Here is a 12,590-nt window from a genome sequence, read left to right as displayed (position 1 = left end):
AAGTCCTTGGTGCCTGGGTGCCCCCTGGCACTGGCCATGCTTTGGAGCTGTGATCCCAGCTTGGATCTCAGCAGATCTGGCCCGATGCATTTTAATCACCATTGCAGTACGAGGCTTCTTCAGTGCTGTGGGAGCTGTGGTGCCATAAACCCACGCTTTGCCATGAGCATTTAAAATATGAGGCTTCCTCTGCAAGGGCCTTTTTCCTGACACTGCTAAATGTCAGAGAAAGTTCAGTTCTAACACATTAAAAGATGCCTTAAAATACTGAATATTATTCATACTCTCAAAGAACTAGTTTTTATTTCAAGTGAAAAATGTTTCATAATTAGGAAACAAAACATTCATGAAGAGCTACATGCAACTCATCATCTGAAGAATTTAAATCATTTAGCTTCAGATAATTCAGCTTTGATCCATAGACTGTAAGAGCCAACGTTTCCTGAGGTGTTTTCACAGACTTTTGAGGACAACGTCGAGTTCATTTGTCTGTGTGTCTGCTGCAGGGTCTGGTAAAACATTCTGTTACAAAACTGATGGCTGCAATGGTAGGAGCGTTTAGACAGCAAAAAAACAGGGATGTTAAACTAAAATAGCAAAGCTTTTATTAATTTTTCAGGCTCCCTTATGTACCTTTTAGCTTTTGGCTGTAGCTAATAAATTTGAATGTTCATATAAGTTCTGACTTTAGGCAATGGAGTCTTAAAAATGTCTTATTTTGCATTTTTAAGATGTTATTGTGCAATGCATGTACATTAAGAAAAGTTTTTGCTTTTGCAGATAGAATGCATCTTTAGAATCTATTTTGCCTGTCTCACACCCAACATAACCTTTGAAAGATTAACTCTTGAGATAGCTAATAGGTTTCCTTTAGGCAGCCAGATCCTGTCACTCTTTATTGTATTCTTTGGCATGAGGGGGATTGGTTTTCTTTTTTAAATAGGAAAGATTTCTTTAATTAACATTTATGTTTGGAAGATGAAATCAAGTGCTGATCAATTGAATGCAACAAGCATATAATATCCTCGAAGCTGTTTCACCCATTTACCTCTCCTATGATCTGAAAACCCTTTAGACTAAAGAGAAAGTTCAAACACTAAATTTGAACAACAGCTTTGAAAGAAAAAAAAACAGCTGTTCTCTAAGAATTTTGCCCCCTATACTTGTTAAAAGGTGGGCTCCTGGACCTTCTTGGTAAGAAATATTTGGTAAGAAATATTTGGTAAGAAATATTTCTTTGGTAAGAAATATCCTCACTCATGGCTCCTAAAGACTACTTCATGGATCCTAAAGACTTAGAATTTATTTCACAGTGCCTTATATTTCAGTGTAAATATTCTAGGACAACCCTCTGTCCACTGTTCTTACAGTTAGTTCACATCTCTGTCATCCTCAAAGTTGTCAGTGTGTATTTCCATGGTTAGAATGTTTATTTCTTCAAAGTAACTGGCTCCCTCCATGGACAGACAGCATCTTCCATGGTCGCTCATTACTGTAATGAAACACCTTTGCAAACATTAAGTTAGGATTGTGCTGAGCTGTATTTTGGATTTGTGCTGAACATGCAATAATATAGATATTAATAGTAATATTGATAATACCGATATTTTTGTTATGCCTGAGCAGGGCTTGCACAGACACAAGGCCTTTTCTGCTTTTGGTATGGCCACGCTGGTGAGGAATTTGGGGAGCTGGGAAGAGACACAGCCAGGACAGGTGACCCCAGCTGACCAAAGGGATATTCCAGACCATGTGAAACTGAGCTCAGGATATCAAGTGGGGAGAAGAAGGAGGAAGGGAGATGTTTGGGGTAATGGGATTTGTCTTCCCAAGTAACTGTTGCACATGATGGGGCTCTGCTCTCCTGGAGGTGACTGAACACCTGCCTGCCCATGGGAAGAGGGAATTAATTCTTGTTTTGCTTTGCTTGGGTGCATGGTTTTGCTTTCCCTAAGAAACTGTCTTTATCTCAACCCACGAGTTTTCACTCTTCTGATTCTCTCCCTGATCCCACAGCTGGAGCAGTGAGGGGCTTGGTGCTGACTGAGGTTAAACCACAACAGTCCTTTTTCTCCTCACAGATTTCAAGATTTGTTTTGCTTGAACAGGACACCTTCAGAGTGCCTTGGGAGAGCCACATTCAAACGAGTTCTCCGGAACACATTTTCTGTGTTTTCTTTTATCTGGATGAGACGTATGCTGCAAAAGGCCGTAGACTGTGTACAAACATGTTTAATGAAGCTGAATACTGCAAGCATAAGCAGCAAAAATATTTTGTTTACTTAACATTTATACACACTCAAGTAAAAGCTTGTTACGTTTGGTTGGCTAAGCTTGTTTTCAAAAGGGACCTAGAAGTAGAAGGCTGAAAAAGTTAAATAAATCAACATATGCATAACAACACAATCATTCATATTAGCATTCTAGTTAAGTCAATGATTAATTCTTCTTTGAGGATGAAGTGGTGGTAAAACAACCCTAGCCTAATATCTAGTAGCAGTATTACAGTCAGCTCAAAATGCCAGATTATATCAACACATGCCTATGTAATACAGGAGAAACTTTTAGACCTGAAGTTTAAAGAGAAATCTGAATAACCATATGCTTATTTGAGTATTTAAATATAGGTTGAAACTAGCTGCTCTCCACTGGCTGGTAGATATCTGCTCTGTCTGCAAATAAAGAGGTCAGTAAAATTTCCTACTGACTTTAAATGGCTGAACTGGAAGAGCAGGATAATGTCACAGCAGCAGCAGAAAGGGGGATTTCTGAAATACATTGGCTCTTGTCAGAAATGAATATGAGCTCCAATGGGAAGGTGAGAGACACTACAACAGTATCTTTTTGAAAACATGACTAGTCTGAAGTCATGTAAACCTGATGGAGGAACTTCTGTTTTCCAGTTGTGAGCCTATAGAGAGAGCAGTGTGAATCTTTCAGCATTGATGTAGCCCTACAAAATTCAGCTGGATATAACTAGGACCACATTTTTAATTGGGGAAGCACAGAATAGAAGATTAAAAACATTGCTGAGAAGTTTTTACATTAACTTTGTTAATATGAAAAACATTACTTTAAAAATTTGCAACCTCATGTTATCTGTACATCAAAGGAAAATGTATTTGCCTTGATTCTAAGGTAAGTTTATATGATTATAAAAATCTTTCTGAACAGGTGAGGTAAAAAAGAGGGAGGTTGTGAGTTCACATTTTTTACTTTAATATTTTCCACTTCTATACTCCCTTTTATCTAAGGATTTCAAAGCACTCTATGGACATTAATGAATTAAGTCTCACAGCAGTCCTGAGAGAAAAGGTAATGATTTAAAGATTGAAATTCAAAGAGATGAATGGATATAAATGGGAAATAGCCTTCTTAAAATATCATATACTATTCAGACCATATGGAAAATCCCCCATTTTCCTCTTTCTATCTATCCCATGTGCCTTCAAGGCAATTCACAGTACTGGGAAAATTGGTAAGAAGTGTTTACAACTGTTTATATACAGACAGATTGGATGCAATGACAACATGATAGCAGAAATAAACAGGGACTAGATCAGACTGAAAAAAAAAGTGTTGTTTTGAGCATGTGAACTTAATTTTGGCCTTTAGAGAAAACAGATTTTACAGAACACTTTTGTACTGAAATGGATTTGCTTTACAAATTGCCACATTCAGGACTGCATGAGGCCACTTAGCCAAGACAGCAGAGTTGGAGAAATGCTCTCCTGCTCAGAATCAAATCCAGTCTCTGAACACAGAGGGCACAGCCAGGAAAGGAGTCCTGCTTCTCACTGGAATGCACAATGTACAGGACATTGAAATGCACTTACCTCTTGAATGACCAGCTGCCTTCCTGTGCCTTTGCTAACCTGACAAGGTTTGTATGTAAATAACGCTATGGATAGCTGGCAGAGTTCAACCCAAAGGATGCAGTATCACATGCAGTGATAAAAACAGCATCTTTCAGAAAGGAGGCAAAGCCTTTGGTGCACAGGGACAGGGGACTTCAGGAGGTCTGTGAAGTCTTGCAACTTTTCTTCCCCTTTTATGTTTCCATTGGTCACAGATACACTTTACTCTCAAGCCCATTTGCAGTTCTCCAAGCTGTGAAAATTCATAAGCAGGCCCCAAAGGGGAAGTGCCTTGTATATTCCAAGGAGAATATGTCCTGTAACCATGTAATGAGAGATCCCTCTTGATGTACAGCTTTCATTCAATGCAAGAGTCAACAGTCATGCTAAGGGCCTGTAATTTCCCAGCTCAGAAGTTCTTGCTGTCCTGAGGCACAAGGAAATTAACCTCTTTGCAATTTGATTATTTTTCCAAATTTTTTTTTTTAATTCATACTTTGAACAAATCTAGAAATTGAGAAATATCTGCTTACAGAGAAAACAGCTTCACATCAATCAAGAAAACCTGCAATTACCAGTGAAAGCTCATTTCACACTCTATAACAAGCAAACAAGACCTAAGTTATAATACATGTGTATTAGCCCTTATTTACAATTATTATAATCAAGGTTCAAGATAAACATCTAGGAGCAATTTTTCTTTCCTGTTGGAGGACATCTATCCCTCTGAAACTTCTCTAAAGTCTTAGAAAGTAAAAGCAGATGTACCAAGTCATGGCAAAATGCAGTTTTGTTCCAAGTCCTATCCCTAGCAGAGCTCAGTACCCAAAGTGTGTGAGGAGATACAGGAGCAAACCAAGCACAGTTATATTTATGTACTGTATAGTCCCAGCTTCCAGCAATTTGTGGCTCATAGCCCGAGCCAGGCAATGCCTCTTGTTCTTGTATCGGCAAAGAGAGTAAGTGAATACTCCCAAGGCTTCTTCTGAAAGTAAACAGCTGGGCATCACAGGCACCCAGGCATCCCACACCGTTTCCTCCTCTCTTGCCACTGAGACAGGTAAAACTGTGGCTGAATTCCCACAGGGATGCAGGGAGAAGAGAAAGCAAAACTCTTCTCATCGCTGTCCAGGGAAAGGACAAGAAGAAACAGGCCTGAGCTGAAATATAGGAAATTCTGGTAGAATATCTTTTAAGTCTTGGTTTGGTTTTCTGACATTTTTTTGGTATGTTTGCTGGGTTGGATTTTGGCGGGTTTTTGGGGTTTTTTTGTTTTTACCTAAAGTGTGATCAAATGCAGGAACAGGTTGCTGATGTGGCTGGATCTGTTTGAGCAGGGGGCTGAACTGGATGAACTCCAGAGATCCCTTCCACCCTCATACTCAGTGAAATACCCTTGGATAGCAAATAGTTGTGTGTTGCAAAAGGTGCAGACTCAAAGAATTTGTATTCTTTCTGGCTTGAACCAGAACCTGAAGCTTCAACTTCTGCAGCCCAAGCTCTTGTACCCTGGAGGGTTGACTGCTGACAGGCCAGAAAGTCACATAACCTGAGTCATTCTCCACAGCTTCACAATTCAGACATTCCCCCAATATGTGCATAAGACAATTAACCTGATATGTTTATCTTTAGTTGTCATGCATGAACAAGAAAACAATCTTTGAAATGGGGGCTGTTCCAGCAAAAAGGTCTTTTTTTTTTCCCTAAAACCGTTTGTGTAGCAGATGTTTGTGCACCAGCAGTTTGTCATCAACAGAACCTGAATTTTTCAGCTACAAAAGTACAAGCAAAAACTTGAACTAGAAGTTGTAATGACTGGTAATGAATATAAGATCAAATTGCTCCTGCAGTATATAGATTATAAGTAGGCAAAATAATATATAAAGAAGGAAAGAAATAGAAGCTTTTTAGAGGTCTGCAAAATTCAAGCACCCAAACTGGGCTTCACCACAAAAATCTTGGGTGCTGGATAAGTCTGTGACCCTACAGTAGCACACACAAATAACAACTAAATTGCACATCAAAGACAGTTTTAATCAGATTTTGAAGAAAAAAGGAATAAAGGTTACATGTTTGGTCCCAAGACAGGTTAGCTGGGTATTGAGTTGTCCTCTTGTTCACTCCTGCTGCTGTCAAATCCACCTGCTATGGTCTTTCCCTTTTTTTGTAAACTGTCAAATCATCAATGGTTGGTAGTAATCACACCTTGTCCTTCTTAAACACCATATAATCAAATTTTCATTTCAGCTAACAGGAACTGTCTTTGTTTGTGAGTACCTGCTCCCATGCTAATTGGATCAGTTCAAGCAGTTACAGAAAATTCAAGCCCCTCTGAATATGAACCAGAATTTCCTGGAGTGCCAAACCAACCTAATACATTTATTTTATACTGGCAGTCCTAACCTGTGGCACCTTTAAATGCAGAAGATATGCAGGGGGGAGGGAAGAACAGTTGCAGGTGAACCCCAGCTGGGAAATGTGCCCTGAACACCTCTGTGGATGAACCAGTTGTTAGCACAAGAGCTGAGCGAACCAGGAGCAGGAGCCACAGCAAGAGCTGGGCCTGCCCTCTGCACTGCTCATCACCCTGTGCCTCAGGGGAACATCTTTCTGCCCTTTCATACCCTGATAAAGCTGAAGAAGAGTAGGAAAAAAACCTAGAGTGAACCTCAAAGTCCAAGGTAGCCACAACTGGATGATGTTTATTTTGGCTAAGTTCTTCTTTACAGTCAGTGTCTCCTAGGCTTTTTGAAGGAATGAATCTTTCTTTCTTGAAGATTGAAATAAAATTAATACCAATAAAAAGTCCCTGTATTTCTTTGGTAATTTCATTTGAAATTTAACTGCTGCTGCTTATGCCTCGTAGCGGGGGAGATTTCTCTATGGGAATTGCATGCAGAGACCAGATTCTTGAAAACAAAAATAATCCGTACCCTAAATTGCTGGATCAATCCTGTAAATACCATCATGCTTGCCTTTACCACTTCCCAACTTAATTTTTTCATTTATTCCTATTTAATTTTATTATTTTTCTGTCTGGGTGGGGGAGAGGGGGAGTGGAGCAAAGAATGTTATGACTATTGACCTGAGACAGTCTCCTGGAAATAATCTAACAGCAGGGAACAGCAAGTCCTTTTCAAAACCAACGAAGCAAAAAAATGCTGTTGACCAAGCTATTGTGAGAAATTTGAGGAAGGGGAGGGGGGAAAATTATGAAAAAGAGGGGACAAAACTGCACCTTAGACTCATGCTTACTATCTCTTTTAGAAGAAGCCCACATTTTTCCAAGGCCATCACGTTTATGGGATCTCTGTTGTAACTACCCCTTGTTCCAGAGAGATGGTGTTTTTAGCAGCAGTCAGATGTCATGCTTAGGTTTATGAGTGCAGGGGTTTTGCTCACACTGTGCAGTGCTCCACAGCCCTGGATTTCCCTTGAGCTGTCTCTCCTCACAACAGCCCGTGGTAGCTTGGAAAGACAAGACAGTGTTTCTGCAGAGCTAATATCTGTTTATGTCCTTCTTCAGGGGAGCTCCATGGATTCTCACTGCCTGAGACATGACAATTCTGAAGTCTTCACATGTTTATTTAAATGCATTTTAATTGGGCATAGCTAAGAGGGACTAACAAGCAAGCAAACAACAAACCATATTCCCAGTCCTAATGAGATCAGCAGCATTGCCAGGACCATGTTCCCTGTGAAATTATGGCCTTGGAGAGCCTTGAGGGTGAGGAGGACCTTGCTCAGATATGTTTTGTTACTCTAAGATGCTACTGCCCATCCCAGCTGAGCCAAGCAGTACAGCAAAGTTGGTCCTAGGAACACACGTAGTACAGATAATAACAATTTGCTTTCTACAGATGCTTTTTTCTCTACAAAAAGCCCTTTTGTTTTAGAATTATAATGGACAATACTGGTATGTAGTTGAATCTGTTCCTAACAGTAGTTAAAAACATAACAAAGTACCTATAAAAGTTCTCTAATAAACAACGCTTACATTCTTAAAGAACTTTAGAAAGACTGTAAGTGATGGTTGTATGAGAGAAACTTTCCACTCAGGATTGGTTTTGTTTGTGTTTAATGAACTTTGGTTCTTTTTGCTGATCCTTCATTCTTTTTGTGCATGTGCACAGGCACATGGAATGTCTTCTCACTCAAATACAAAACCCTCGATGTTAATTCACCTTTTGAGCTAATGCATTTCCACTGAAAGCCAAGAGATGGAAATTATTATTGTTGGGGATGACAGTTGGGGCCCCTTCAGGCACCCATAGCAGTGGGTTTGACTTTCCTGATTCCTCATCATTTCCCCCAGATCAGGCCCACTAATCTAAACTATACATAAACAAAGGGAGGTTATTGTTTGTGAGCATTAGAAAGTCCAAAACTGAAGCTGTGTATGAAGTCTGGCTTTTATTTATGGTATTTGTTGGTGAAACAGACGCTGGTTTCCCACCACTTCATAAAGGAGAACGAAGTCCTGCTCTGAACTGACAGAAATCATCTATCCTTTTTACTCAGATGTAGCCACCACTCTCACAGAGAAACTTTGTGAATAAGTTAGCACATATTTACATTTTTAACTATGATATCACACTTTGGGATTCTTTCTCTAAGGACAAATTCCATGCTTATTTCAAGAAGTAAAAACCAAAACGGAGGAGGTAGATTTTAAGAACTTTATATAGTTATCTATAAAAGAAATTTCCTCTACTGTATCAAAGGCAGATGTTCTGCAGAAACACCAGCACCAATGTGCGGGGAAAAAAATCTGAACTATTGATGAAATAGTGAGGATACTTTTCCCCATGTTTAGATATCAAATAAATAGCCAAGGAAATGCAATGAAAAAGAAAAAGAAAAAGACTAAACAAAAAAGCCACAAACCACCTTTTGGAAGGAAAGCAAGCATGTGTAATGGAAGCCCAAAGGGTAATCTATTCAGAAGCTGTAAGTGCTGAAAATGAAGGCTTAGAATGAGAGCAGCTCTTCAGCCATAACGCTACTGTCACGAACAGAAAGCTATAATCTTTTTTTCCTATGTTCTCATTATTATCCAAGCACTAAGTGTCAGTTAAGAAGATGTAAGAGAGCAGGAATTTTCAGTGGGGTGGAAATCTTTCGTCACCTGTTTTCTTATGTACAGGAATGTTACAATTTTGTCGTGGCTTTTAACTAATCTTGGGCTTACTGCTGCTGTGACAACCTTTTAAGGAGGCAGAATGTGAAATGAAATGATACTGTTACACTCTAATAGACTGAAAGGACTTTCTAAACCCAAAATAGCAGTTTCAGTATTAACACTGGAAGGGTTGAAGCCCATATCTGTGATGAAATTGTGAAAGAAGAAGAAGCAAATATGCTAGCAACCAGGAAGAAACACCACTTCAGGCTTCTGGTAGGTAAAATGCAACTGCCTGGAGTCAAAGAATTAATTTACTTACAGATTTTCTCATTAGTACTAGAAGGAATATTATATTTTTACCTATTTTACAGAAGATAAAATAGAAGCATTGAAAAAGGAAATGATTTATGAAAAAGGTTCTCCTCATCCACCATCTGTCATTCTTTCACAATATAGCTCCTGTAACAATAGTCTCAGAGGTGTTCAAAACACTGTTTAGGAATAAAGTATTAATCAGAGCAAGAAAGAAAACAAAATATATCCATGAGTTAGCAGTCAATTTCAACCTGTTGTTTGTTTCACTGCGTAACCAGATGTCTACAAGGTGTCAGAGTTAAGGCAGATTATGGATTTTAGTAGGATACCTGACTTTTGAACTGACCAGAGAAGAAATTTGGATTCACTGTATTCAAAAGTGAAAAGACTGTTTGGCTGCAATCCCTAGGATGTTTACAACATTTTTTTCTTTTTTAAAAGGATGCAGGAAATGATAAATATTGCGGTACTTTAATTTAAATAGCATTTGTTCACTGCTTCCATGAGACATAAATGTACTTGACCAGAAGGGAATAAAATGGCTTTGCCTGTCCTAGAAGGATACAAAGTTGAGCTCACACAAAAATTTGTAGCTCAAGATAAACCATGCTCAAACAGACAAAAGTAGAAATTGTCTTTGGGAGTAACTTCTTACCAGGTTTCTCTATTCAGGGTCTTCTACTTTGTTTAGTTAGACCTAACACAGGACAATCCATTATATTTTACTGCAGATACTAGATTTGTCATCCACTATTTAGGACCCTAGTGCACAAGAACTAATACCTCATTGACAAAAACTCTGTTTACTGAGTAAACTTATTTGGTGCTCTTTTACATGGCTCTTAAAGGGACAAGGGCCCCTTTCTTCTCCATCCCTCTCCCTACAACTGGAGAAATCATTACTACAGCAGAAAATCTTCAAAAATAAGTTCTTCTGTATGGGGAGAGCTCTTTGCATAGCAAGAACTGGGGGATCAAACAATGCAGTCCTTATTTAACCACAAACATTTTCTTAAGAAACAGCCCAGATCATCGTGTTCAAGTTTTCAATCCATGTATGTCATCACTCACACAAGGAAAATTACATTACACCTCTTCGAGAGAAAGTGATTTAAAAGTATCAACAGTAGAGTCTCAACTATGTTAACAGCAAAGATGTAACTGCTTATTATACATTAATCAATTTTACACAGGGCTTTGCGTTGGGTTTTTTTTTAGTTAACAGTAAAATTATGAAGTAAAATTGAGCACCCAAAGTATTCTCATGCCAGAGAGTTTCTTTGCTCTCTCCTCTGCGGGTAACCAGGCAATAAAATGCTTCGGTCACCCACGAGGAGAGCACTCAAGGCTGCAGTCGTGCATCCATGCGTTCGGTATTGTGTTCCAGTTCCTCAATTTCACACTTTGCTAGAAGCACGCAGGGACAGCAAGTTTCAATTACTCACATCTGAATCAATGTTGATGAGCCTGAACTGCAGCATTTGGATCTGCACTTCTGATGTGGAGACAGTATCCTTTTGAATGTTCTAATGCTGTCTGGTTATCCTTATTTTGAAGGCAGCTTTCTGCATCCTACAGAGACACGTTAAAGCAGGAACACCGCAACAGACACATTGCTTACTACAAATTGTGTAAGTGTGGTAAGCTTTTCTCAACAAAGAAAAGGCATTTATTGCCTTAACCTTAGGAGAAATGAAATGCATCCCCTGGTGCCATAACTAATGACAGGAAGCAATGTTTTAAGGTACTAAGTGGTTGCTCTATTTATTCATAACCATGGAAATTACATGTTAGCTTGCTATGCGCACAAATGGATTCACATCCATAAATCACAAGTAATTCAGCAAAGTTTACTGCAGTACAGTTAACTCATTTTGGGGGCTTGTCAGTTCTGCTAGCATCACCCCCGTTGCCTCATGAGAACATGGGAATCAGTCCAAAGGATCATCCAGGGAAGCACAGTCATGCAGTGCATTACTGCAGCAGCTCTTTGGTTGATACAGCAGCAGCTAACTAGTATAGACTCCCAGCCTGGAGCCATTTCTGCATGAATACGGGACTGAGTTAATACAGCCTGAGCTAAACTCGCTCTTATCTCACCCAGAAATAGCTGAGTGGCCAGGAAGTCCTAGGTCCAGGACTAGTTTTTGTGTTACATTATGATCAGGAAAAGTAACAGCCATAATCAGTATTTAATGGTCATCTATGCTCTCCCATATTCCCCTTGCTCCAGGAAAACAAAGGAACATTGAAACATGTCTGCTGCTGGAGTTCACTCAACATTTCTATAATTATCCCTGCTGAGAAACTCATTTTAGAGAGGGTTGGGGTTTTTTTCCATGGAGAAGGGAAAACAGATTAATTCCTTGGCAACAAAATTCTAATTAATCAAAAATGTGGCTCTATTCATATTTAGCTTCTTCATTACAATAAAATATCAGATGTTTACAGCTGAAATTAGTCTTGATTCAATGCAGAATCAGGTGGCTCTCAAGATTTAATTATAAAAATAAAAATTAGGTTTATTGACTCCGTACGAGTGTTTATCTTGATCTGTGATTCACTGATTACAGACAGAAATGACTCAACATGAGGCAGGACTGTCTGCAAACAACTGGAGAAACATGCTTGTCTCCAGCCCATCAGCCTGTCCCTCGCCCTGGCAAACCATCCCCGTGGACTGGCTTTGGACCCGCTCAGCCTCATTCCAGCAATTAGGTGAAGGAAAACAAGATCTGCAAGAGCAATCTGGCCTGAGTGTAAAGGACACCTACTAGCACTGCCACCAAGGTAATTGGTGTGATTTTTGTACACAAAACCTCCATCGTGCCTTTTCCAATACAGAAGGAGCTTTCCATGGCAATACCAATCCGTAGTGAGACTGCATTTCCTTTGGGAGCACGACTCTGCTCTCTGAATAGGGAACTTTGGTCTGTTCATAACTTTTTCATAACTGAATGAACCTGACCCTGCTTCCACCCAAATCCCCTGCTCTAATCAGGACTTTGATTCATGTATTTAATTGCTTGGAACTTGTCTGTCAATGCTTTGCTTACCTGATAGTGTCTCTCTTTGACCACATGCTCAGATGAAATCCAGCTGTTGAGATTTGAACTAAAAACCAGCAATGGTGCTGACTTCCACAGATTTGCTGAATCTGTTCTTCCACAGGTTTGTTGTATGTGGAGAAACAGAGAGATGTGTCTGAACCTTGCAATTCTCCCCCCCCATCCCCAAGATAAAAAGCACTTCAGAATTTACCTTTTCTTAATGTAAAGGCAGTAATTTAAATA

The sequence above is a fragment of the Melozone crissalis genome, unplaced genomic scaffold (assembly GCF_028551555.1).
Source record: "Melozone crissalis strain CALT ecotype California unplaced genomic scaffold, PUWL_Pcris_2 ptg000038l_1, whole genome shotgun sequence".
In the NCBI taxonomy this organism is placed as follows: Eukaryota; Metazoa; Chordata; class Aves; order Passeriformes; family Passerellidae; genus Melozone; species Melozone crissalis.
This window is presented reverse-complemented; position numbering follows the sequence as displayed.